Source organism: Salvia miltiorrhiza, chromosome 6, assembly GCF_028751815.1.
Source record: "Salvia miltiorrhiza cultivar Shanhuang (shh) chromosome 6, IMPLAD_Smil_shh, whole genome shotgun sequence".
In the NCBI taxonomy this organism is placed as follows: Eukaryota; Viridiplantae; Streptophyta; class Magnoliopsida; order Lamiales; family Lamiaceae; genus Salvia; species Salvia miltiorrhiza.
Window position 1 is genome coordinate 18623004 of NC_080392.1, and position 27657 is coordinate 18650660.

Sequence of the window (27657 nt, forward strand, 5' to 3'; positions counted from 1 at the left end):
TATGTGTAATTTAAAATTTGGTTAGAAGATTACAAAATAAATTATTCAATTTAGATTTTTAACTTGTAAAGCTTTATGAAGAAAAGATTAGGGATTCAAAATTTGTTTAATAAGAATTTTATAAAATATATACTTTTGCTTAGGTTATGAACTAAAAAAAATGTCATAAAAATCAATATGAGATTTTGCATCATTTAATTCTTATAAATCATAGTGAAGTTTATTACTTCATTATTTTAATCTCGGCAATGGCTGCCACCGACGTCCAACTTCACCAATCATTCATTCCTTCCTCTCTCTCTCAATTTGCTGCTAACCTTAGCGGATACGTCAACCATGGTAAATATTCTATTAGTAAAGATTTCGTTTGACTGTAAATTTAGAATGATTAGTGGTCGATTTTAGAAAATAACAAAGTTTGGAAAGAATTAAAATATACAATCATAGAGTTAGTGTAAATTCGGGTCGGGTCGGGTACCATACCGGCAAATTGCGGGTATCTGACCCGCGAAATCACCCAAAATGCATACCCTCACTTGTCCTGCGTACCATGTGTGGGTAACAGAATACCTGCAGCGGGTATCCGCTACGGATATTCAGGGCTCTGCATTTCCCGTAATTTTTTGAAGGCTTATAATTTTGATGGTATTTTGTCCCGCAATTTGTGGGTACCCGCATTACCCGCGGGTATTTTGTCTCTCTATTCAGATAATAAAAATTAAAAATATCCTTTCTATTTAATCGATTATCCATAAAAATTTGAAAAAAAATTGAAAATATCCCTGACTCCCGGTTGACCCAGTCTATGTTAATTGAATTCCAAACTGAATTAGAAATTCTAAATTGAAATAAAATGTTAAATGAATAATTATAAAAATTTATTAATTAATCAAAATTAAATTCGTGTATGAGGGTACCCGCATTACCCGACGCTGGTATCCGATACCCGTAATAATTTGGATTTCCATACCCACACCCAACTCTCTTTGGGAATTAAGAGGGTATTGGGTACCCTTACCCGCAAGGGTATCGAATCGGGTGAGGGTATACCCTCTACCCGCTACCTGAATTTACAGCCCTAGGATTTAGATATAATATCTTCTATTAGAAAAGATTACGTTTTGGCTATAAATATAAAATGATTATTGGTCAATTTTAAAAAAGAACAAATTTTGGAAAGAATTAAAATATATACAATCATAAGATTTAAATAAATTATTATAAAATTATTATAATAAATGATTATATGTGTCAATAAAACCCGAATATTACATTGTAAACATTCGTAATAAATAGTATAGATACACGCTAATTAGTCTTTTTACGTATCAAATCTATATAATAATACCCACTAACTTAAATCCGACCATCATTTTAATTGAACTTCCAACTATCACACTTTGACAATTTATAAGCTTTTGAAACATTTTATAAGTTGTTGGAGGGTTTGGAGCTTATTAGCTTTTTAAAATAAGTTTAACCAATATCCTCTTAACTACTTCATATTTACAGCCAAGAATAACCGCTCAACTTCATCACATGTCGTTATTTGTGGAGAAAAATCTATTAACTTCAACAGCGAAAATAACTTTTAGAAATGGTGCCTCAAAATAGCATTAGAAACTCAATTGTAATATATAGATAGATCTTGCTTACCAAGCCTCCTAGAATTCAGGAAATGAAAAAAAAATAAATAAAAATTAATTTTATATAAGAAAATCTTATGGACAGCAGGACAGGAGTCCAACTTCAACCAAAAGGCTTAATAACATATAATGTGATTATAGTTGGAGAGGTGCTGTGGAAAACTTGATATACATAGCGCATACACATTAGCTAAATTTATACTGAAATATTAGAACTATAGTTGGGTGCTATATTGAAAATATTGCCCCAAGTCTCATATTACAACAAAATATTTTCCTTTCATTAGTTTGAGCTGCTCCAGTAGACATTAACAACTTCTGCACCTCAATTTCAGACTTCATTTCTTGCTTGCTGCTGTGAAGGTCATGGAACAAAATTGAGAAACAATATACTCCCTTCGTCCCATGAAGCATGACCCATTTCTTTTTGGCACGGGAATTAAGAAATTTGTATTTTATGTGTTAAGTGTGGTAGGTGAAAAAGTGAAAAGGTGAATAAATGATACTAATTTTTTTGCCATTTTTATAAACAGGTCAAACTTCGTGGGACAAACCAAAAAGAAAATTAGGTCATGTTTTGTGGGACGGAGGGAGTATATGTTTAATACAGGATTACTCCAAACAACAAAATCTTAGAGAATTGGGTTGAAGCATGATGTATAGCAATAGAATATAGCATCACCAACCTGAGTAGAGGTTGAGCTACTAACGACATTATGTGAATTCTTGTTAATAATCATACATGGTCCTTGATCGTGATTTGTTACCCCCATCACCAAAGCTTGTTGAGATTTAGTTAGAGGAATAAATTAAGTGTTCTCAATGACTCAAAGGGATAGCAACAGGAAATTATGGACAATTTACGAATATAAGAATGAGATATAGCTGCATAATACATAAATTGTGCCACACATAATCCATATCCCATTGACATAATCTACAAAACAGAAGCATCTAAGAGAAGAAAAACTCAAATAAACATTCACATTTGAACAAAATAACACTAATAATAGATTTCCACCAAGTTTGCTGATAACACTCATGTTTCCATAATTTTTTATGTTCATATGATGTTAATTTTATAGGAAATTGAGTGTTGGATAGTTATTTTGTGCTTAAATTGCTTTATCTTATGAAATATATTACTTATTCATACTTTGGTGAATTTTACAGAAATATGGGGTTCGAATTTGGACTATCGATCTTAATGAAAGTTGTAGATCGTCTCGATACAAGTTCGTAGGCGCAGACGATTCGTAAATCTGAGTTCAGACGAGGAAGAAATAGCCGAAACAAGAAAGTCGCGCGCAGTAATGAATAGTGCCCGACGGAAATTTCCGAATTTTCGGGATTTTGCGGCATTTTCGGATTTTATCAGTATTTTCGAGCTCTGTACTATATTTATCCTCTGTGCTTATACATAGGTCCTCTTTTGACATATTTAGGGTTCCCAACTTTATCTTTCAATTCCCAACTTTAGATTTTCAGTTTCATAGCATTAGATTTTTATTGCTTTCTAGTTTTGAGAGCTTGGATCGGAATTCTGCAAGGATTGAAGATTCAAGATTGTTCATCAGTTTTATTTGGACTATCGATCTTAATGAAAGTTGTAGATCATCTCGATACAAGTTCGTAGGCGCAAACGATTCGTAAATCCGAGTTCGGACGAGGAAGATATGGCCGAAACAAGAAAGTCGCGCGCAACATTGAATAGTGCCCGACGGGAATTTCCGAATTTTCGGGATTTTGCGGGATTTTCGGATTTTATCAGTATTTTCGAGCTCTGTACTGTATTTATCCCTTGTGCCTATATATAGGTCCTCTTTTGACCTATTCAGGGTTCCCAACTTTAGTTTTTCAGTTTCGTAGCTTTATATTTTTATTGTTTTCCAGTTTTGAGAGATTGGATCAGAATTCTACAAGGATTGAAGATTCAAAGATTGCTCATCAGTTTTATTCAGAGTTTTATTTAATTCAGTTCTTTCAATTACGTTCTTTATGATTTTATTTATGTTTTACTTTAATATGTTTGACTATTGATCTTTATAGTTTGCATGTGTAGTTATTCGGCTTGAGACCCAACGGAAATAGCTGTTTAGCGGATTCAGGAATGTGTGATATGATCTTAACCTTGAGACCCAACGGAAATAGGTGGACCATAGGGAGCTATTCTTAGGAGCTATTGGGAGTTAGAAGATTTTTTTGAGACCTAGCGGAGATAGAGAATTTACTAATCTATGATCATTGCTACTCTAGCGAGAGTGATTGCTTAATTAAGTGATCTCTCATCATAACTGGATTAAAATTGGTTAATAGAATTAATAGATTTATTATGTGGATTTAGTTAATGAATTTACTACCCTAGGATCAGTTGTCTTTATTATTTGATTTTTCTACTTGATTTTATTTGCTGCGGTTTGAGTTTAGTTCTAATTAAATCTTTCTTATATTCGTTTGTCTGTCTACTGTTATAGTTTGTTTAGGAGATAGCTAAAGTTATTTCATTGTATCAGTCCCTGAGGATACGATACTCGATTGCTACATGTATGCTACAATTACACCGTGTTAGTTGCTGTTTAGTTGCTAAGTAAATTAATGATCAACTTTTTGGCGCCGTTGCCGGGGACTGATTAGAAGTTGCTTTAATATTTTCGATAGGACTTTATAGTACTTCAGGTTTTTATTTGCTTATATTTTTGTACTGATTTTAAGTGGTGATTTTATAGGTTGCGCATGATCACACGATCTCAAGGTAATCCTCTCTTTGAGTTTGATCCTAAAATCGAAGCTACCTGTCGCAATCTTAAGAATCAAAAGAAGCAAGAGAAGTTGGATAGGATGGCTACCGAGGAACAAGTGCAAGCACTGCAAGCACAATTGAATCAGCTGCTGGCGGAAAAGGCTGCTCTAGAGGCTCAGAAACAGCCTCCGATCAATGAGGCGTTCGTGCCGAACTACAACTATCAGGAGCCTCCACGGGTTAATGTCAACAACTTTGAGCTGAAAATTGGTCTGATCACGATGGTCCAACAGAACCAGTATGGAGGGCACACGATAGAGGACCCTAATGCACATCTGGCGCATTTTCTAGAGCTATGCAACACGGTGAAGATAAATGGTTTTCCCGATGACATTATCCGTCTTCATCTTTTCCCTTTCTCATTGCGGGATAAAGCGAAGTCATGGTATCATACGCTGCACTTGGAAGAGAATACTGTATGAGAGGACTTGGCTCATGCGTTCCTACGCAAGTTTCATCCGCCTGGCCTCACCTTAAAATTAAAGATGGATATTGTGCAGTTTCAACAGTTTGAGGGGGAAAAGCTGGCGGATACTTGGGAGCGATATCAGGAAAAGCTTAGGAAGTGCCCAAGCCATGGATTTGATGAAGGCACGCTTGTGATCATGTTCTACAATGCCTGCAGGGAGAGAACACGGATGCATATGGATACAGCTGCAGGTGGTTCTCTGCTTCAGAAAGGTAGTTCCGAGGCGTGGAGCATCATTGTGAGTATGGCTGTTACGAGCTTTCAATGGCCATCAGAGAGAGTACAATTGAAAAAGGTGGCAGCTGCTTACAGTTCTGATCCTATAGCAGCGATAATTACTCAGCAGGCAGCGATGGTTACACAACAGGCAGCAATGGCTACGCAGCAGGTAGCGATTGCTTCGCAGCTGGTAGAGATGAATGAGAAATTCAATGGAATGAATGTTGGACATCCTGAGCAAGCTGTGAAAGACCCGTCAGGCTTGGAAAACGTCAATTATATCAATGGCAGAAATTTTGGGAATTTCCAGCAAGGACAGTCAGGAGTTTATAGCAGAGGTCAGAAGTATCAGCTGGGCCAGCAGCAGTTCCAGCCAGAAGGACGTCCGCATCCGAATCTATCTTATGGCAACCCAAACAATGCTGTGCAATCTCTACCAGGATTCTCTGTTTCTAGTGGGGGAGTGATTAATAAGCCAAAGAAAGATTCGATGGAGGATATGATGAAGCAGATGCTGACAGAGATGTCCGGCATGAAGACAGCTGTGAATACAAAGATGGTCAATATGGAGAATAATTTTTCCGCACTTTCCAAGCATGTGCAGATGTTGGAGAATCAAGTTGGTCAGATGGCCAACCAAGAAACTGCGCAGCACAAGCCGGGCCAATTCCTGAGCAACTCTACTGTCAATCCTAAGTGCCAATGCAATGTTATTTTCAATGGCACTCTGTCTCCAAAAGATAGGAGGATGAGCAAGAAGAACGAACCGGCAAGTGAGGAACCATACAGGGCTTCTGTTCTACTTAGGGAATACATCTCAAAGGCTCCATTCCCCCGTAGGCTGATGAAGAGAGAGGTGCTTGAAGAGCAATGTGTTGTGAAGCCGAGCAAAAAGGTGGATGCCAAGGAAATCAAGCTGGAGATCTCCCATTGGAAGAATGAGAAAAAAATTGCCAATTCCGAGGAGACAGAGCATAGACGTATAGTGGAAGAGCTAGAGAGACTACTTGAAGAATCGGACCGGCATGCACAGCCTCACACTCTCTCAAAATTGCAGGATCCCAAGGAGAAAGAAGAAAAGGCAGTTGTTCACACCAAGAAGATGGGTGATGAGGATGAGAAAATCCCGTAGGCGAAAGCTGTGTGCACTGAGCTGTCAATGAAGCTACTTTCGAAGAAGAAAGATCCGGGTAGCTTCACCATTGAGTGCGAGATTGGAGGAGAGCTCTTTCCCAAGTCTCTTTGTGATTTAGGGGCTAGTGTCAATGTGATGCCCATCTCTGTTTTCAAGCAGTTGGGAATTGGAGATCTCAAGCCAACCTCGATGGAGATTCAGATGGCGGACCGATCAAGAGTGAAGTTGAGAGGAAAGCTTGAAGGCATCTTTGTGAAGTTTGACAAGCTCGTCTTCCCTATGGATTTCTTGGTCCTCGATATTCCTGAAGATGCAAATTCGCCGTTGATTCTTGATCGATCATTCTTAGCTACAAGGTGAAGCTATGATAGATGTGCCGAATGGAAGCGTTATCTTTCATGCAGCTGATGCGCATGAGTCCTCTGTCTCTGTTCGTGTTAAGCGGTCTGTCACGCCCACTGCGTTTGATCGATGTTCATTGAGGCCATGAGGTATCGTCGAGCTCTTGACGTTAAATTAAGCACTTGTTGGGAGGTAGCCCAACTGTTTTCTTTATTTTGTTTTTCTTTCTTTAGGTTTCTTTTTGTTTCTTTGTTTTCTTTATTTTCTTCGTTTTGGGGTTTTAGTGCAATTGAGCTTGGAAGATGCAGGAACTCGCGCCTTGTTCATACTACCACCATGGAACATGTGTTTCTGTGAGTAGTGACACACATATCATCATCCCTTCAAACTTATTTTCGAACTTATGTTCTATAATAAGTTTGGGGGAGGGGGTGAGAGTAGGGATGACAATCTACCCGTGGATAACGGATATCCGAGAAAACCCGAACCTATTAGGGTGGGTTTGGATACCATTTGATATCTACGGATAGTTTCGTGGTTGCAATTCACTATCCATTTAGTTCGTGGGTATGAGTTTGGATACTTACTATCCATACCCGCGAAACCCGTTTACCCGCGAAAAATACCCGTCAATTATCCGTGAATTATCCGTCAAATATCCATAAAAAATTCCATAAAATATGGGCTTTGAATATATATTTTGAGATTATGGGCTAACATATTATATCTTAAAATAGGCCCAAACAGAAACTGAACTAAGGCCCAAATTCTAATAGTCTAATTTAAATTTGAATTTTGTTGAGCAATTATAGAATTTTGTTGGATTTTATATTTTAGTTGATGAATTTGAATTTAAACATTGTTATTTGTGGATTTCAACATATGGATTTGAACTATGTTATTTGTGTTGATTTTGTTTTCTATTAAATTTGTTGTAAATTTATATTTAAATTTTGTTTCGTGAGTATCCGGCGGATAGTAGGTGGCGGGTATCCGACGAATAGCGGGTGACGGATACCCGCCGGATAGCGGATTCGTGGATACCCGACGGGTTGCGGGTATCCGCGGGTAGCGGGTTTGGATACCATTTGATATCCATGGATAGTTTCGTGGTTAAAAATCATTATTCATTTAGTTCGTGGGCATGGGTATGGATAGTCACTATCCGTACCCGTCGTACCCGATTGCCATCCCTAGGTGAGAGTAGATATGTGTATCACTTTTATATTTTTGTTAGCTTTATTGTTTTATCCTGCTTGGTTGGTGGTGTGTGATTGTTCTTTTTTTGAGTTGATTATTGCTCCATTAGATTTCTGGTAAGATGCCAATGACGATTTCTGTGAAAAAAAATTGAGTTTGATTTTCTTTGATGATTTGAGCATAATTGAAACTAATTTGCATAATTCTAGAAAGATTTTAACCCTAACTTTTGGACGTTGAATAAACCTGTGAGATTTTGAGTCATAGCTGTTTACGATACATAGTTTATTATTTATTGTAAGTTTTGTCATACATGTGGTGATCTTCTAGAACATGCCATGGTTTCTGTGTCGAGGTTGCTGTTGTGCCCAAGATTAGGAGATGATTTTAGGCCATCTTTTGTTAGCCACATTTTAATCCCAAACACTGTCCTTAACGGAAAAAAAATTATCTTTTGTTATCCACTTTGAGTCTATTTAACTTTTATTATTTAGCCGGATGATAGGGGGTGATGTAGTATATGAGGATCTCTGTGTGGTGAATGTTCATAGTGGGTTATAAAAAAGAACGGATGATATTGTGTTACTATTTACTCTTATAAGCTCTAGAAGGTTGTGAAAAAGAAAAGAAAAAAAACTTGTTGAAAAAAAGAAAAAAAAAAAGGAAAAATGTGAAGTCGAGTGTATATTGAAATATTTGTTAAAAATCGACTTTGTGTGTTGGAAATAAATGAAGAGCATAAAAGAGTGTTTAGTTTTGTATTGTGACTAGTATTGTACCCGCGCTACGCACGGTCCAATAATTCTTACTTATTTATGCGTAAAGAAAAAAAATGCAACTTTCATATTATACAATTTTTATTATAAGGCGACAAATATTGTCTTACTAAACACATCTAATATCATGGTACAGATTTCTTGAGGAGCACAATTGTAAAATTCCAACATATATATAGAAGTGAAAAATTTTATATTAAAAAAAATAAAATATACCAAATATTAACTTTACAATTATCTTAAAATAGATTAAAAAAAATTAACTATTAGATTAACCATTGAAATTTAATTGACACTTAAATAAATAAAAATTATACATTAGAATTTTCAATTCTCAAATTCAACCATTTCTTATAATATCACTTTCCACCCCCTCCCCTCCTCGAACAATTATTCATACGTATTTATCATATATAATAAGAGTAATATATAGAATTATAAAAAGGAAAAAAAAAGTGATACAAAACATACCCGTGATTCAACCGACATATATAATAAGAGTAACATATTCGCGCTTTGTACGACATGAATATTCATACGTATTTATGAAGTATAGTAATGGTACATAATACAAAATTAATCATGTATATTACATAATACAAAAAATAGGAATTAAAATAATAAATAACTTTCATATCATACAGTTCATATTAAAACATATTACAATTCATATTAAATAAGTAACTTATGTATTAAAAATATTAAAAATAGATAAAAAAAAAAATCTGTGTGCATATATAGTAATTCTACATATCGACCAAAAATCATAGTTTTTTTTAATTATTATTATTTTAATTTGGTCCACAACAAAATACGAAGGCCCAAGAGCAAGTAATTAATCGGACTAAAAGCATTAAATAAGTATTGGACTTATGAAAAAAAAAGTAAGTTCAACGTAATTTTCTATGTATCTCATAGAAATAATTTATTTAAATAATAAAAAAAAAAGTTTTAGTTTTAACAATAAATTGAATATCTATTATATATTTTGTTTTAACAATAATTGAAGAATCACGCTGACTTCAAAGTCCAACATTTATAAAATGTTGATGTCTAACAGCCCAACTACTAATTAATTACATAATAACAATACTATAAATACTTCTCTCATTTTAGGGTTTAACACATAGGAGCGGCGCCGCTATCTTCAGATCCTTCCTTTTCCTCTTCTCCCTCATCTGCATCCTTCTGCCCTTCACTTTCTCCTTCTCTGCCATATTCACGTTCTCCCTCGTTTGCCCATATCATCGAGCATCGCTTTCTTTGGCCACTCCCAAAAATAAAACCCTAGCTTTCGCCCCCACTCCCCTATTATCTCTGACCACCAATATTTCAAAATCGGACGAAAATACTGACAACGAAAAGGCGAAGTAGCCGATAACGCTACCACATCTTCACACGGTGGTGGAGGAGCCGGAGTGAAGTTCTTGTCGGCGACTCCTTATGACCGCCCCCACCGCCCTTCCTACTAGTAACAACACTAATAGCAACGATAGTAGCAGTTGGTGGACGAAGCCCTAGGCTCTAGATCTCGGCTTTCTCCCCCGTCTGCATCTTATCTCGGCCTTCTCCAGCGTTCTGCATATGAATTTTTTTCTTGCATGTTATACCCCTGCTTCGCAGGTCCGATTATTCATACGTATTTGTAATACATAATAGGAGTACAATATAATTGTATAAATGAATTTAAGTGAGACCAAAAAAAAAATACAAAGTAATGAAATCAAATTGAAAATTTACATTACATAATACAAAAAGTAGGAACTGAAAAGCCAAAAGAGTTTCTCAATATACGACTTATATTATTAAGATAGTAAAACACAAACATTTCTTATAAAGTAAAAAAAAAGAATATTTCAATAAATATAAACACTACACTTAATAAATATTATAAAGGAAAAAAAAAAGATCCTCTAAAATTGAATGGAAAAAGAGACAAATCAAAGTTGATGTGTTAAATAGTAGTGTTTTGTTGTGAATATTGACTGTGAATGGATATAAAATATAATTAGTAATTTCCAGAAAAGAAAAAAAAATTGTGGACGGTTGAAGTAGTATATTAAAGATAACTGCATAAAACATTTTAGAAAACTTACATATGAACAATATTATGAGTACAATTTTCATCATCATCTTCATATATATCATCATTTCCATTACAGTTATCTATGTTTCTTAATACAATAACTGGAGTTTCAACTTTAAAAAATAATTGATGATTATGTATATCCGAACACCTAATTTTATTTAAAAATTTAGACATGTAAATATTAGCCAACAAATTGGTACTTTAGTTAGATTTTTACATGCATCATTTCAATTGCAAGTAAGCTCTATCTTGTAATTAGTAATCATCATCAGTATATAGTGGATAAGTGTTTGACACTATCTCATGCTACGAACCTCCAAAACAATCGAGCAAAATATCACTTGTTATTTTAACAACAATATGACCATCTTTTAGATCACCAATGATTAATTTGAAAAAACCTTTTATTTGGAACTTTTGCCCATGACATAACGTTCAACATTAAAAAGAGAATAAAAATAATAATAATTTGAAATTTTAAATAATTACTACTCCATTATTTATTTATTTTAAATTTATTTTTAATTACCGCAATAATTTATTTTCATAATATTTAATTTAAGATGCATATTAAATATATTTTCATTAATCAAATTTGACAATAAAGTCTTAAAAAACAATATGAATTGATTTGAATTAGACAATTAACCAAATCATTCCATTTTTGTTGCACGATGAGATTTTTTCTAAGTAGTGTATATAATTTTGAATTCGACCACTGTATAATAAAAAAAAAAATTGAAGTCTAATCCACGCTATCCCATTGAATGAAAATGAAGTGCTAACAGAAATTTAATTCCCATCGCACCCAATAATTGGCGATAATTTAAATCCAAGTGCGGATTTGGATCCGGGTCAAACAAATTATTATAAACAAATGTAACAATTATTATAAACAAATGTAATAATTAGGAGTATGGGTCAAACCCATGCGGATCAGGGTTCTAGGTCAGGATGGCGGATTTGGATCTGGATCGACCCGTCGCATCCAATAATTGACGATAATTTAAATCCAAGTGCGGATTTGGATCCGGGTCAAACAAATTATTATAAACAAATGTAACAATTATTATAAACAAATGTAATAATTAGGAGTATGGGTCAAACCCATGCGGATCAGGGTTCTAGGTCAGGATGGCGGATTTGGATCCGGGTCGACCCGTCGCACCCAATAATTGGCGATAATTTAAATCCAAGTGCGTAGCTCCTTATTTTTAAATCCAAGTTCATATAACTCCGAGTGTAAAATTTTAAACCATGTAGAATTCTCTATTTAATACAAAATTAGGTACACATTTTTTTTTATATATATATGAGTTAAATACAATCAATAACTCAATTGGGGAAAAAAATATAAATATTAATTTCTAAACAATTTAGCATATAGCGAACCAATTACTTCACAATCATATCAATTCACATAAAAACCATTAATCTAATCAATAAATTGAAGAAAAAACATAGAAAAATAAATTGATTAGAGCAAACCCCATGAACTCCATTAAAGTGTAATTTTTTTTATTTGGACCACTTAAAAGAAAGTCCAAAACAACTACTAATTTTTTTAGCCCAACTAAATATATTATACTACTTTATTAACATTTTAATATATGGCAGATATACAGCATTCAATATAAAAACTACTCCACTAAATTTCGAGAGCCCCCCTTTAAAAAAAAAATAAAAATAAATTCGAGAGCCCCAACCATATTTTTTTGAGAGAAAGAGCCCCAACCATATTTTTTTGAGAGAAAGAGCTCCAACCACTTGATGAACTCGAGAGCCTAGTTTATTAGTGTACTTCAATAAACAAAGCATAATATAAATACAGAGAGAGAGAGAGAAGCATTGATTTTTAGGGTTTCAGCCGCTGCCTTAGAATTCTAGAGTGTTCTCCACTTCTCCCAAAATTCAATCCTAATCTCATTATAGATCCGCCGCTCTCACTTCCAGATCCAATCCTTCGAACACATATTTTACAATTCAAGTCTTCTCCACAAGCCACGGCCGCCGATTGTCTGCCTCTCAATCACTCACCGACGTTCCCACCTCGACGACGATAAATGCGCCGCTGCCTCCCTCTGCACAGCTCGTATCCAGCCGCCGCCATCCGGGTTTCAAGCTACGGCGTAGCCCAAGCCCTAGCCTCCAGATCTCGGCCTCCTCTCTGCATCTTTAATTCTAGCATTCTCCATATGAAATTTTGAAACCTTTTCTTGCAGATTAGTTTTTCTATACTGAATAAGATCTACTTTTTATTTTTTCGTTTATTAGATTTTCATTTTTTAATTTTTAGTTTTTTTAATTTTCTCCATGTTTAAAATTTCTTGCTCAATGTCAAATTTCCACCCCCTTATTTTTATACTGATTAAGATCTATTTTTTTTCGTTTATTAGTTTTTTTAATTTTTAATTTCTTATATTTTTTTTGTTTTTACATTATCATTTTTGTAGATCTATGAATATCATTTGAAAAAGATTCGAGAGAGAGAATTTTGGGAGTTATTTTTTGGGAGAAAGAAAAAGAGAGTTAACGTCTGGAGAAGGCGATTTTGTGTCGGCAAGTTTTGATTTTGCTGCTGTTTTTGGGGCTCCGTTGTTGAAGCTCTGTTCCTCATCTTCTTCCTTCTTCTCTGCTCACTGTATTCGCGAATCCCTCTGCTGTTTACCTTCTCATATTAGTTTTCCATATCTATGAACATCTTTAATTTTTTTGCATAATTTTTTGTTCTTTCATATTTGCACTTTTTTCTTTCTTTATTTGCCTGTTTGATTTAAAGGAATTTCTACCAATTCTCAGTTTTGGCAAAAAAAAAACGCAGTGAATCTAATGGGAGGAAAATGTTTACAGCTGTTGACACCACTTCATTCCCTATTTCTTCTCCTTTTGAAAATTTGATGAAAAAATTGTTTTAGCAGAAAAAGAACAGAAATAAAACAAATTCATTTGTGGGTATAGAGCAAAAGTGTACATATACCATAGTCTATTTTCCTTTAAATCATTAATATATACTAAAATCATTTTTTTTGTTGCTTTTGTAGATTTTGCAGATCCAAGAGATAACACTTTCAAGCTCCATCGATAAATTCAGATCTTCATCTGCGCAGAAAAATAAAAAATAGCAGCTTGCATAAAGTAGAAATAATTGTTGTGATAAGCTACCTCTATTGAAGTTGGTGACTAATGGTAATTAGCCAATCGCTAAACAAATAAATGTATAAATATAAAAACAAAAAAATATAAAAAAGAAATAGAAGAACCAAAAATAGAGAGAGATAGAATTTGCATTGTCAAAATGTTTTCTGAAATGATCTGATATTTATAGGCAGAAGTGTTAACAAATTGGCTCCAAAATTGTCTTTTTTTTTTTAATTTAAAATGTGAGTTTGGGCGCCAGTGTTGGAGCCAAAATTTAATAAAACCAGCTGTATAAAGCTATACTGAAATATTAAAGTAATAATTCTGACATTTTTAATGCAGTATCCCATGTGCTAAAAAATACAGCAGATATATAGCTCTATTACTCTATTACCCAGCAGTTAAAACAGACGTGAAACAGACGTGATATCCACTGGGTTATAAGAAGCTGCTCATGGCGGGAAAAAATGGTGTGCCAAAACTGTGCATTAATATGCAGTAGATTATTAAATCCATTGAGTTGTATTGATTATGGTGGCATAGTTGGGAGAAAGATGGAATTTATTCCATGCTCGATTTGTGAAGTTATAAGGTGTTGGTGTTCTTAACTATTTTGAGTCACTTAGCCTATATTTCCCTACCTTAACCAATGTCCCTACATTATAACCCGAATAAAAAGACCTTTTGATCTTTAGGTTTGGCACACTATTAGCGATGGAGATTGTAGACGATTGGCAAGCCTATGGTAAGAGATCTGCATTGCATTGAATTCGATGAAAGTATACACGTTCCGTTCCATCAAATTGAGAGTTGGGTGATACACATGCATTGTGAGACTCAATTGGTTGGAATGTCAAGATTGATTTTGCTATAGGTTGTGTTTATTGGTGAATTTTGTGCTTAATTATTGAGGATTTGAGAATTCTATCATTCTTTATTATTCGGAGGCATCGATGAGCTAGATTTCTTACCCATTCGTGTTATTGATTGTGTTCTTCTCATTATTCGAGGACGAACAATGACTTAAGTTTGGGGAAGTTGATAACACTCATGTTTCCATAATTTTTAACGTTCATATGATGTTAATTTTATAGGAAATTAAGTGTTGGATAGTTATTTTGTGCTTAAATTGATTTATCTTGTGAAATATGCTACTTGTTCGTACTTTGGTGAATTTTACAGAAATATGGGGTTCGAATTTGGACTATAGATCTTAATGAAAGTTGTAGATCGTCTCGATACAAGTTCGTAGGCGCAAACGGTTCGTAAATCCGAGTTCAGACGAGGAAGATATGACCGAAATAAGAAAGTCGCGTGCAGGATTTTGCGGGATTTTCGGATTTTATCAGTATTTTCGAGCTCTGTACTGTATTTATGCCCTGTGCCTATATATAGGTCCCTTTTTGACCTATTCAGGGTTCCCAACTTTATCTTTCACTTCCCAACTTTAGTTTTTCAGTTTCATAGCTTTATATTTTTATTGATTTCCAGTTTTGAGAGATTGGATCAGAATTCTACAAGGATTGAAGATTCAAGATTGTTCATCAGTTTTATTCAGAGTTTTATTTAATTCAGTTCTTTCAATTACGTTCTTTATGATTATGTTTATGTTTTACTTTAATATGTTTGTCTAGTTTTCTTTTTCTGATTCTAGGGTTTGTAAATAGTTAATTAGATTCATGTGATTTATTTGTTAGTACCTATTTTACTTTTGAGTTTATGATTCATAATTCCTGGTGCTTGAATTCATGTGAATTATCTGACCAATAGTTTGCATGTGTAGTTATTCGGCTTGAGACCCAACGAAAATAGCTGTTTAGCGGATTCAGTAATGTGTGATATGATCTTAACCTTGAGACCCAACGGAGATAGGTGGATCATAGGGAACTATTCTTAGGAGCTATTGGGAGTTAGTAGATTTTCTTGAGACTTGACGGAGATAGAGAATTTACTAATCTACGATCGTTGTTGCTCTAGCGAGAGTGATTGATTAATTAAGTGATCTATCATCATAACTGGATTAAAATTGGTTAATAGGATTAATAGATTTATTATGTGGATTTAGTTAATGAATTTACTACCCTAGGATCAATTGTTTTTATTATTTGATTTTCTACGTGATTTTATTTGCTGCTGTTTGAGTTTAGTTCTAATTAAATCTTTCTTATATTCGTTTGTCTGTCTACTGTTATAGTTTGTTTAGGAGATAGCTAAAGTTATTTCGTTGTGTCAGTCCCTGAGGATACGATACTCGATTGCTACATATATGCTACAATTACACCGTGTTAGTTGCGGTTTAGTTGCTAAGTAAATTAGTGATCATTTGCCAAACATTTACCGCAGTATCTTCAATATCGGACCAATTATAACATCCAACTATAACACTAAGAACAGAAAATTATGACGACTTAGAGAGGGAGAGAGATTACCATTACAAGTTGGGGCAGATGGATTCTCATGAAATTGGAAACAATTTCTTGCAAAATTATAGAATCAAAGAAGAATTAACACAATACATAAAATTTTCAATAGAAAGAAGAAGAAGAAGAAGAAGAAACGTAACAAAAAATCTTCAATAGCAAGAAAAATAATAAGAAGAAGAAACGCATCAAAAAGTAGAAGAGATTATATCGAAATACTATGATTGTATATATTTTAATTCTTTCCAAAATTTGTTATTTTCTAAAATTGGCCATTAATCATTCTATATTTACAGTCAAAACATAATATTTCCTAATAGAATACTTACCATGCCTGGCATATCTAGTAAGATTAGCGGCAGATTGAGAGAGAGCAAGGGATGGTCGATCGGAGATTAGCAACCATTGGCGTGAAACTGCAGAAAAATTAGTGGTAATTAAGGGATGATCAAGAAATTGTAGCATCTAAACTTGATGTTTCAACTTGTAACATCAACGAACACTCCAACCATGAACTCAACAGGGAAAACCAACCCTACAATTTTTTTCAATTAACTAATTCATACCTAGCCAAAATCGGCGATTTTGAGGATTCCATCGGCAGAAATAAGCAGATTGGATGGCTTCAAATCCCTGTGAACAATCGAATTGCGATGGCAGGCATTCATGGAGGAGAACAACATTGGGAAGTTGTGGAGCTTCTGGAGAGCCTCGATCTCACGAAAGGCAGTGGTAGTCGTGTTACTCGTGTACCTCTTTCAGAGCGACAACGGTGGACGTTGTGGCAGTGTAGTAGTCCCACCTTATCTATGATATTATTTGTTATACAATTAAGTTGAGATTTTAGATTTCGATATATATATATATATCTATTAAGTGGAGAATTTTAGTACGCTACCCGCGTAAATGGTAGGAGGTGGGCCCTACGCAAACAAAAAAAAATTAAGTAAACGTCGTGATTCCGCCGTTTAAGCATTGGGTTTAAATGTACCATATTTATGGACTGTGGGGGTTATTTGGACCAACATTGAGAATGAGGAGTGATACGCTCTAGGGGTGCATTTGTACCTTAACCCTATATTCAATCATTTTATTAAAATAGATTTTGTTTAAAAATTGATACTCCCTCCGTTCCAACGAAGTTGATGCGTATTCCTTTTCAAGCCGTCCCAACGAAATTGATGCGTTTTTTTTTTTTTTTGAAATAAATTGAAGTTACTTTTCATTTACTCTCTCTTTGATTTCACTTTTTCATTTCATTAAATACTATTCCCTCCGTCCACAATTTAAAGCCCTATTTACCCTTAAATTTATCTACAAATTAAAGCCATATTCTGCTTTTTATACATAGACACAGGTGGCGCCGCCTCCTTCTCTTCCCGGCGACGAGCGCCACCTCCTTCCTCTCTCCCTTGACTCAGTGACAGGACACACCTTGCGCCGCTCACGGCCCCCGTCATGGAGCGCCGCTATCGATCGCCTCTGCGTGACGCACGAACACACATACTCACACTGAATCTAGGCCTTCCCTGTTCCCAGTCGAACTGAAGAAAGCCACCGCCGTCCTGTCTCTCTGTCGGACGGTCAGCACTACGCCACTGCCACTGTGACAGCAATCGCCGACCCCTCCCTCTCCCTGACTCAAATCGCTCAACATAGCAGCAGCACCACAACCCAACAACAAAACGAAGTTCAAAGAAAAATCTTTCTTCCATTTATTCATATCGTGTATGTATGAGCAGTTTGTAAAATATTTTCATTTGCTCTATTCAATCATGTTACAGATGTGGAAATATGATGTTCTAATTGAAATACACATACAGATGCATACTTAGTGATTCTAAGTTTGGTTTGTGAATTTGGGATTGGAAACAAAAATCTGATAGTTTGTAAAGGGAAAAAAATGACATAAAAAAAACGAAAATTAAATGGAATAGTGACAAATTAATAAACTGGAAAAATAAAAAAATTAAATATAATCAATTACAAATGCCAATTAAAAAAAATCAAAAAATTACAAGCAATCTCCTAATCAAAGATTAGTAAAAGTAATCTAATATCTTAACTACTACCCTTATATCTCACCCAAACACATTTTTCAATTTTCTTAATCTTTATGCTGACTATAAAGTGAGGCATTAAATTACGGACGAAGAGCATAATTTCTTAAATTTTGTGTTCAAAAGAAACGGCTCATCTTTACTTGGCCAGAGGAGGGGAGCTACATTTTGTAAGGACGGGATGGAGGAGACGGTAATAGTAAAATTTATTGTAGCTATTATTAAAAAGGTAAATTTAGTACACAAAATAAAAGAAGCAGTGAAGATATAGTACAAAATTGTGCAAATTAAGATCAAAGTGCATCAAAAAGACCTGTTAATGAACAAGATCTCGCATTTGAAATAGAAAAAAAACTTGTAACTAAAATAAATAAATAGAAAAGTGAATTAATAAAATAATAAAAATAAAAACAATTCCATAACATAAAAAAATTTAAATGTATATTGCTCTTTCAATAAAGCAATGCCCAAGCAAGAATAAATAAAACAATTCAAGATTAGAATCATTTTTGGTCGCAACTTACCCTTAAATTAAATTAATTATGGGGATGTTCATGACCACTCTTCAAAAAAAAGTTTCTATTAGTAACATGAACTTTGATAATTATTATGTGTGTCATAAAAATTAGTAACATTTAAAAGTGTTACTATTAATGATTAGCTATATTATCAAATGTCACTAATTTTTATGATACACATAATAATTACCAAAGCTCGTGTCAATAGTAGAATTTTTTTTGGTAGTGCCATAAATAGAGCAATTCACAAACCAAACTTATTGATGATCATGAATTACCCTAAAATTAACTTTAATTCGCAATCATCAACTTCTAAACTGTACCTCAGCAATTAAGGGCAAAATAATACTTTTAAGATAATTTCTCCAAAAAAATACTTTAAGATAATTTTTTTGAGCAATTTTAAAAATTTGATATTTTGATATATTCTCTAAATGCAAACTCAACTTTTATTACAAAACAAATAATCTCGGATCTAGGACAGAAGAGGCTATAAGAAAGCAAGATCCAACAACAAATCTATAGCAAATTTACTACACAGGGAAAAGCAAACACAAAAAAGCAAGCCAAAATCCAGCAATCCCTAACAGAAATCTTTGAACCCTTCTCTTGCTGAATCCACCAACGCTTCACACGCAGAAAAAAACAAAAATGTTAAACAAAAAAGGCCGCAATTAAAGATTTGACTTTCACCTGCAACCAAAAATAGCAAACCCAATTTATAGATTTTCATGATTTTCAAGAAATTCAGTTTCCATGCAGAGGAATGAGATGTCATCAGATTAAAGTTGAATATAATCACACAAGTGTCCAAGAGAAAACAGACAACAAAGCAACAAACCTAAAATAATAAAAAAATTATTCACAAATTTTTCTTGCTTTTCATGGAAAAGGAGAAACAACACATTCAACTGTACAAAATAGTACAAAGTGAGCTACAAAGAATGAATTAAAAGTGTGAATATTTAATTAATTAAGAGAAAAAAGTGTAGAGCTCCCTTCAATCCAAAGAAGGCTCAAACATGGGTACAAAAGCTCCTAACATATGCAATCCACAAACCAATCCAATTTATCTTCTTTTTTGGATAGGGCTGAGGAATCCATAGATCAGCAGCTTGTTTTTCCCAGCAAGATCCTCTATTGGACTTCAAGGAGCTCCACTCCCATACCCTCAAATTCTTGAATAATAGTAGTATCTACTAATTATAAGCACTAATAAATCGGAACCTCAAGATACTAACCGAATTACCACTAGACTAACGCAGGCCTACATTGATGTATCAAGATATATGCAAGAAAAATATTGAAACATGTAATAAAGAAAGAAAGAAAGAAAAAAGTCAACCCCAAAAAATCTTTGATGAGAAACGCGGAAAACAAAGAATACACTGATCTGGAAAGACTTGGAAGAGATATTCCAGATCTATAAACATAAGCAGCTGCTAGCACATAGAGTCTGCAGATCCTGAGCTAAAATAAGCAAGAAAAGGATTAAAGCTTTTTGTTGTGAAGAAGCCCTAAATTTTTGTTGTGCATAGAATCTAGAGCGGCTAGTTTTGAAGAAACCCTAGTGAGAATTGAGACCTGGAGATGGCTGGGTAAAGGGTGTGAGGACTATATATAAAGGAAGGCATTGGTGATAAGAAATGGTAAGTTGAGAGAGAAAATGGTAAGTGGGTGGGTTGTGGGGTTGGAGTTGGGGTATCTCCTTTGCTACTGTTGTTTTACAGCACTGCAAAGTCTTGTTAATGCCGCTCATGAAAAAAATTATCATAACTTTTTTTTGTGTTAATAGGCAAAAATGCCCACTTTCTTTATTTTTTTTGTAAAAATGCCCTAAATTATCATACAAAGCATTCTATGCCCTAATTATGTGAAGTACTTATTTTACCCTTTGATGTTGATGGGTGTGCTTGGTTTTTTGTGAAAGTCTTACACATTTGATCTATTTGACAGCTATCAGTAATAAAAGTCAACGATTTGACAGCTATCAGTCAAGAGTGCATATGACCGTGGGTGGCTAGATTATGTATCCGTCCGGTCGGACACATGATCTGCCACCCAGATCATGTGTCTGACCGATAAAATAATGTGTCCGCCCGGGCGGACACATGATCTAGCCGCCCATTGTTCATATGTATTCTTGACTGATAGCTGTCAAATCGTTGACTTTTATGACTGATAGCTGTCAAATCGGTCAAATGTGTAAGACTTTCACAAAAAATCAAGCAAACCCATCAAATCAAAGGGTATTTAAAGAATATGGCATAGAATGTTTTGTATAATAAGAGAGGGCATTTTTACAAAAAAAAGATAAGGAAGTGGGCATTTTAAATTTTTACTCCTTTTTTTTTATCCATATTTAATTTATTTACATATTCTACCATATAATGAGGTCATCTCTAATCCATAATATAATTAATTATCATTATTAACATTATTTTTAAGATGGGATCCTTTTTGCTCTCATAATACTTAATCAATTATATTAAAACTCGTGACACTCCTTTCAAAACTATTTTTACAGGACGAATGGAGTGTAATAGGATGTTCATAGTCAATAGTTTTTGATAGATTAAAAAATTTATATGCATTACTCATTTTGTTACATTTATAATGTTCCAATTTTCTTTTTGGTTTATCTCATTTATAATGTCTCAACCCAAAAAATCAAATAAATTGGTATATTTTCTACTCTATCTATATCTCTCCTCATTTACTTTTTTCACTACTCTCTCTATTTCTCTCTTCATTTACTATATTTCCTAAATTTGTATGCTCTATTTTTTGGGGACGTTATAAATGGACGTAAGGAGTAATAGTATCAGTGTGGTTATCTATATTTAGAATAGACTGGTTCGATGAGTTTGGCTTGACCAAATGGTATATGTTCTTTTATTTAAGGCATCTACATTGGTTGAGTCAGTGACTGACTCATTCATGCTCCGGGGCCACTTATGAGTCAAGGTATGCATTGATCTAACTCATCGTGCTGGCTCATATGCATTAATTTTGATTTTTGCATTTTTTATTTAATTTAAATGACACAAATTTAAATCACACACTTACTTGAACTAAAATTGCATTAATTTAAATTACATAAAAAAAATTGAAAAAATAAAGCATAAATTAAAATGAACATCTAAATAATTATTTCGGCCCTAGAGGTCCGAAACATGCCCAAACGTGTTTGATCAAATCTGCTTAAAGTTTTGCATGCATATTTCTATCTCTGAGAATTGCATCTCTCTGCACGTACTCTTCGAAGCTAGGTGGGGCTGATCGAGAGGCATCATCCTCTTCGAAGCCAGAGGCCCCGTTCCCCGAGTCGTCATTTATCTAGTTCATGGCACATTCCCCTTCATTCTCTACAATCATGTTGTGGAGATTAATACAGGGCATCATGATGTCTCTGAGATGATCAATATACCTAGGTCAAGATGGACCTCTGATGATTCCCCATCGAACTTGAAGCAATCCAAAGGCTCGTTCGACATCCTTTCGTGTCGCCTTTTACATTTTTTTGAACCTCGCCTCTTTCGGGTTGCACGCTATCGGTGGGCTCTTGAAACACATTGGTCACTGAAGGTAGATGTCATCACACAAGTAATAGCCCATCTGATTATAATGGCGATTGATTTCAAACATCACTCGTGATGACGGTCCTTCCAAGACGTCCGTAACATAGGCAATTGGTTGAGAACGTTGATGTCGTTGTTCGATCCGAAAACATCGAAGAAAGCATGTCAATTCCACAAATCATGAAATGCAACAGCCTCCAAAATCAAGGAGGGCTCTCCTTGATCATCACGTGTAAATGCGTCATGCCACGCCTTTGGGCAATTCTTTCAAGTCCAATGCATACAATCCAGACTCTCCAGCATCCAGGGAAATTCATGTCGCACCTTGTGCATCTGAAACAGTCGTGTGACATCTGTCGGTGTAGGGTGCCGAAGATACTCGACACTATATGCCCAGATCACAACTTTGCAAAACTTCTTGAGGCATAGCCGTCCCGTAGTGTCCGCAATCTTGAGATACTCATCAAAAGTATCAGCAGTAACATCAATGGCTAATTGCCGGATAGCCATTGTGCATTTCTGCAACGGAGTAAGCAAGTCCCGCCCCGTAGTATCTTGTCCCATGCGAAAGTAACCATCCACCCCATGTACAATGCGCAAGAACAACTTCTTCTGCATCTGAAAATGGCATCAGAAAAATATTGGACCGTACACTGGGTCGTTGTTGAACTAGTCTTGAAAAATTCGTTGATGGACGGGCTCACGATCACGATAGACGAAGCCCCTGTTGGAGATAACTCGTTTGGGGTGGTGGTTGGGGAGTGAAAATTGACCGACCATTTCTTGTGCATTCACGATGATTTCTGCTATTTTTTTCATCTTCCCGTCGGACGAACAAGACGAAGAATCAACGAACCATGAAGTCATTTTTTGATATAGAAAAAAAAATGAAAATGAAAGGAAGAGAAATGAAGTGGATTTGATGAAAAAAGTGAGAAGCAATGAAGAAATGGTGGTGTTTAAATAGAAGAAAAGAAGAAGAAAAAAAAAGTTGAAAAATGGAAGCCATTTTCGGCCATTGGAAGTTTTAAAATTTAAAATTTCAGGCCGTTTTAAAATTTAAAATTTCAGGTTCTTTTTTTAATAGCGTGTGTAACACACACGCAATGAATTAAATGAGGATGAGCCAGGGCTCAAGCAAGCACACCTTGCATCGGTCGGCTCATCGCCGAAATTGACTCGAGCTAGGTGATGAGCCGGACCGATGTGGATGCTCTAACAATTAGTAATTAAATACTCCCTCCTTCCATGATAAGTGTGGTCTTTTTACTATTTTCGTTCGTTTATAATAAGTGCTCCCTCCGTCCATGAAAAGATAACCTAAGGGAGGGTGGCAAGGTTTTGAGAAAACTTGTGTTGTTTATTTAGTTAATGAAAAAAGAGGCCCACAAATTAAAAAAAAAGTGAAAAAAAAAATTAATTAAGTTAGTGAGTAGAGAAAGGGACCCACAAATTATTACTAAAAATAGTTTAGGATATCTTTTGTGGGCGGACAAAAATGACAAATTAGGTCATCTTTTCGTGGACGGAGAGAGTACAATTTTTCTATTTTAGAACATATACCCTTATATTTCTACCTTCATTGACATACAATATTTTCAAAAAGTTCATCTTATAAATCATTTATTAATTACCTAAAAAATAATTTTGATGTGTCTATTTATCCATTTTATACACATTAATTTCTCAATATTTTCTTAAAATTTGTGTCCTCTCATTCACACTACACTTATCATAGACAAAGCAAGTATTGAAACAGACAAAGAATAAAATTTGGTGATGTTTTATAGAATATTTATGGTTTGACCAAAACATATTACTCATTCGGTCCATAATAAGTGTGGTGTGGATGGGAGGGAACGGGTTTTAAGAAAATATTGAGAAATTAATGTGTATAAAGTGGATAAATAGACACACCAATATTGATATTTAGGTAATTAATAAATAGTTTTTGAGATGAACTTTTTGTAAATATTGTATGTCAATGAAGGTAAAAATATAAGGGCATATGTCTTAAAATAGAAAAATCATACTTATTATAAACGAACAAAAATGATATAAAAAAAAAAAACCAAACTTATCACGGAAGGAGTGAGTATATAATTATTAATTGGTAAATAAAAGAACATATACCTTTTGGTTAAACTAAACTCATCGAACCATTCTATTCTAAATAGACAACCACATTGGAACCATTTTGTATTCCCTCCCTCACACAGAAACACATGGGCTTAGTTTCGATCTCATTCTAATGATAAATGATACTCTCTCCATCCACAAATTCTTGACCCATTTTGTTATTTTGGTCCATCCACAAATTCTTGATCCATTTCAGTTTTAGTAAGTTTTTTCTTAATTTTAACCCTTAGTATTACCTTTTATTTACAAAAATATCATTGATGGACCCACCATAATTAAAGTTATTTAATCAATTCCCAACAAATTTAAACTAATAACACTACAATACCCACTAACCAAAAATTACCCAATATGCAATTAAACACCCCACCCACCTCTGGTAAGACAAATGCTCATCTGAAGGTTTTGATCTAAAATTATTCTCGTGCTCTTCACCCAAATTTGAACCCTAGCCTACCCATCGATCTTCATCTGTAATGGCTGATTCACCTTCCAGTACTTATGAATTAAGCGAAGGTTCATTGTTGCAATCCATTAACGATTTCTCCATCAAATCGACTACTCACACTGAATCTTTGTCATTTCAATCATGGGAGACGAATTTGTCTCTCTTTGGCGATACAATAGTTCTTGAAACTCAATCATTTAGTTTTAATGGCGTGGCTACTAAAAGTCACCCCTCAAAACAAATTTTTTTAGGTTTGGAGGTTTGGCGTCTCTCTGTTATTTATGGTGTAATTAATTTTCTGGGCTATTATGTGTTGTGATGATTTTGGTGGTGGGAAATACGTGCCCTATTATGACTTTGTGAGATTTTAGTCTCATGCTGAGGGTTATGTCTTATGATGATTTTGTAGAGATTACTTCTCTCTTGTAATGAATTAGTGACTGAAAATATGTGCTCTATGATGATATCTTATTGATGGTGGGTTATGTTTTGTGATGAAATTCTTGTTGAGGGCTATCTTTTAATTGTGATGATTTTGTACCTTTACTTCTCTCTTATGATGATAGGCATTTTGATTTAAATGTATGTTGTTTGAGGCTTTCAGCCCATTCCATTTAGTTTCTTAACTATCCGTGCCATTCTTTAATTAGTTTCAATTTTAAATTTTATGCCTTAACGTTTGAGTATCCTTTGAATAATTACAGGATTTTATTTATGTTGTTTTTATAACCTATTGCCCTAATCTACGATTAAAGGTTAAACACTCAACTAACTAATAACTTAACATTAATAAAGTGGGACCCTGATTTCATTCACGACACACTCCACAATTTTTGTAAAACCTGTGTCCTTTTGAAATGAGTCGAGAATTGGTGGACGTGGGGAGTATATTATAAATGACACCTTTAATAATAGAAAATGACACATTTAAAAATAGAAAATGACACTTTAAATGCGTGTAAATGATACTTTCGAATGAACGAGAAATGATATTTCGTAAATGATACTCCATCCGTCCCATTAATAATGACACGTATTCCATTTCGGGTTGTCCCACAGATAATGGCACATTTCTACTTTAGGAAATAATAAGGGATAGCTAATTGTAATTAATTAACTAGTTAAAAGCCTAATCAAAATTAAACTTAATTAATGAAAATCAATAATTAAACAAAGAGGGTGGAGAATTTGAGAGGTCTCCGGATCTGAAATTCGAGGGAGTAAATTCTTTTCCCTTTCTGATTCTCACGTCCGCCGCTCTCACTCAAACCCTAAATCTATCTCTCTCCATCTCTCCAAGGTTTCGCCTGAAATCTCTCTCTCTCTCTCTTCGTCTGCCGACCGTCGTTGCCTTATTTGGGTGTAAGCTGCCACCCCCTCTGCATTTGTCTCTCACCAATTTGGTCTCCACCATCGTCCTCGATAGAAAATTCCCTGTGATGTAAACCCTACCCGAAATCAGATCTATCTCTCTCTTCGTCTTCCGTCTTTCGTTGCCTTTCTCTGTGAGTTTATTTCCAAAATCTGAGGGATTTAATCGAAAGAATATCGATAGACTACATCGATTCTTACAATTGGGAATGGATGAGTTCGTTACAGACATGGATTGAGGTCAAGGTGATTGAAGATCGATGCAGAGAACGGGCTCGCCTGGCTTTAGCCCAACAAGGTAAAGGCCCTATCATTATTACTCCTATGGTCTCCGATTGTGATGCTTACCCCGATTCATTTTTTCTTTGTGAGGAAAATTAGCAACACAGGGAAATGGGTGACAGCGAGTTGGTGATGTTAAAAATCCTGCTTCCTAGCTTTTTTCTGGTGAGATCTGCCCTAATCCCTAATTTGTTTTCCATGATTCGAATTTAGGCTGTTGCATGTGGGATTTGCAGTGATTGTACTATGTGTTATGTGTGTTTATGTGGGTCTGAAATGATGATTTAATGCTCATACATTAGGTCCCTATTTTTTTTTTTCATCTATGATTGCTTTTCTTTTGAATGAGATGAAAAATTCATGATTCTTAATGGTTTCCTTGTTCTTATGGTTTGGTGTCCTTATGTCTAGTTTGATTTGGGATTGTTGTTGTTTGCTACTGATTGTTACTGTTGTTGGTGTTTGATGTTTGCTACTGATTGTAGCTGTTGTTGGTTTGATTTGGTGTTGTTGGCTGCTGTTTGTTGTTGCTTATTCATTCATTCATTTACAAAATGAAACCAACATTCATCTTTTCATTCATTTAGCCCAACATTCATTTACAAAATGAAATCATTCACACTTTTGAATGATTTAGAGCAGATCATTTACAAAATGAAACCAACATTCATCTTTTCATTCATTTAGCCCAACATTCATTTACAAAATAAAATCATTCACACTTTTCAATCATTTAGAGCAGATCATTTACAAAAAGCAAATCTTCACAGTTTTTACTCACAAAATCAGTCATTCTTCATCACTTTTCACACATCACCTTCTCCGCTACTCTTCATTGCCAAATGCTTCTTTCTTTTTCACATTACTTCATTTCTTTGAATTTGAAGGTGATGCACCATCACCTCAAGCTCATTTGTACATCTTGCATGCACTCCCAACACTTGCATTAGTGTCACTAATTGACAATGCTCCATTGTCAATTAGGTAGGATATGCATTCTCTAATAAGTTCACTTGGAACTTAG

At 34.6% G+C, this 27657-nt stretch overlaps 1 long non-coding RNA gene across 1 annotated transcript; it reads left to right on the forward strand.

Moving 5' to 3' along the window:
• Window positions 1-11793: 11793 nt before the first annotated feature.
• On the forward strand, window positions 11794-15388 carry LOC130990306 (uncharacterized). The gene is made up of 2 exons (XR_009090917.1): window positions 11794-13317; window positions 13718-15388. It is a non-coding gene; the product is annotated as an uncharacterized LOC130990306 (long non-coding RNA).
• Window positions 15389-27657: the final 12269 nt, after the last annotated feature.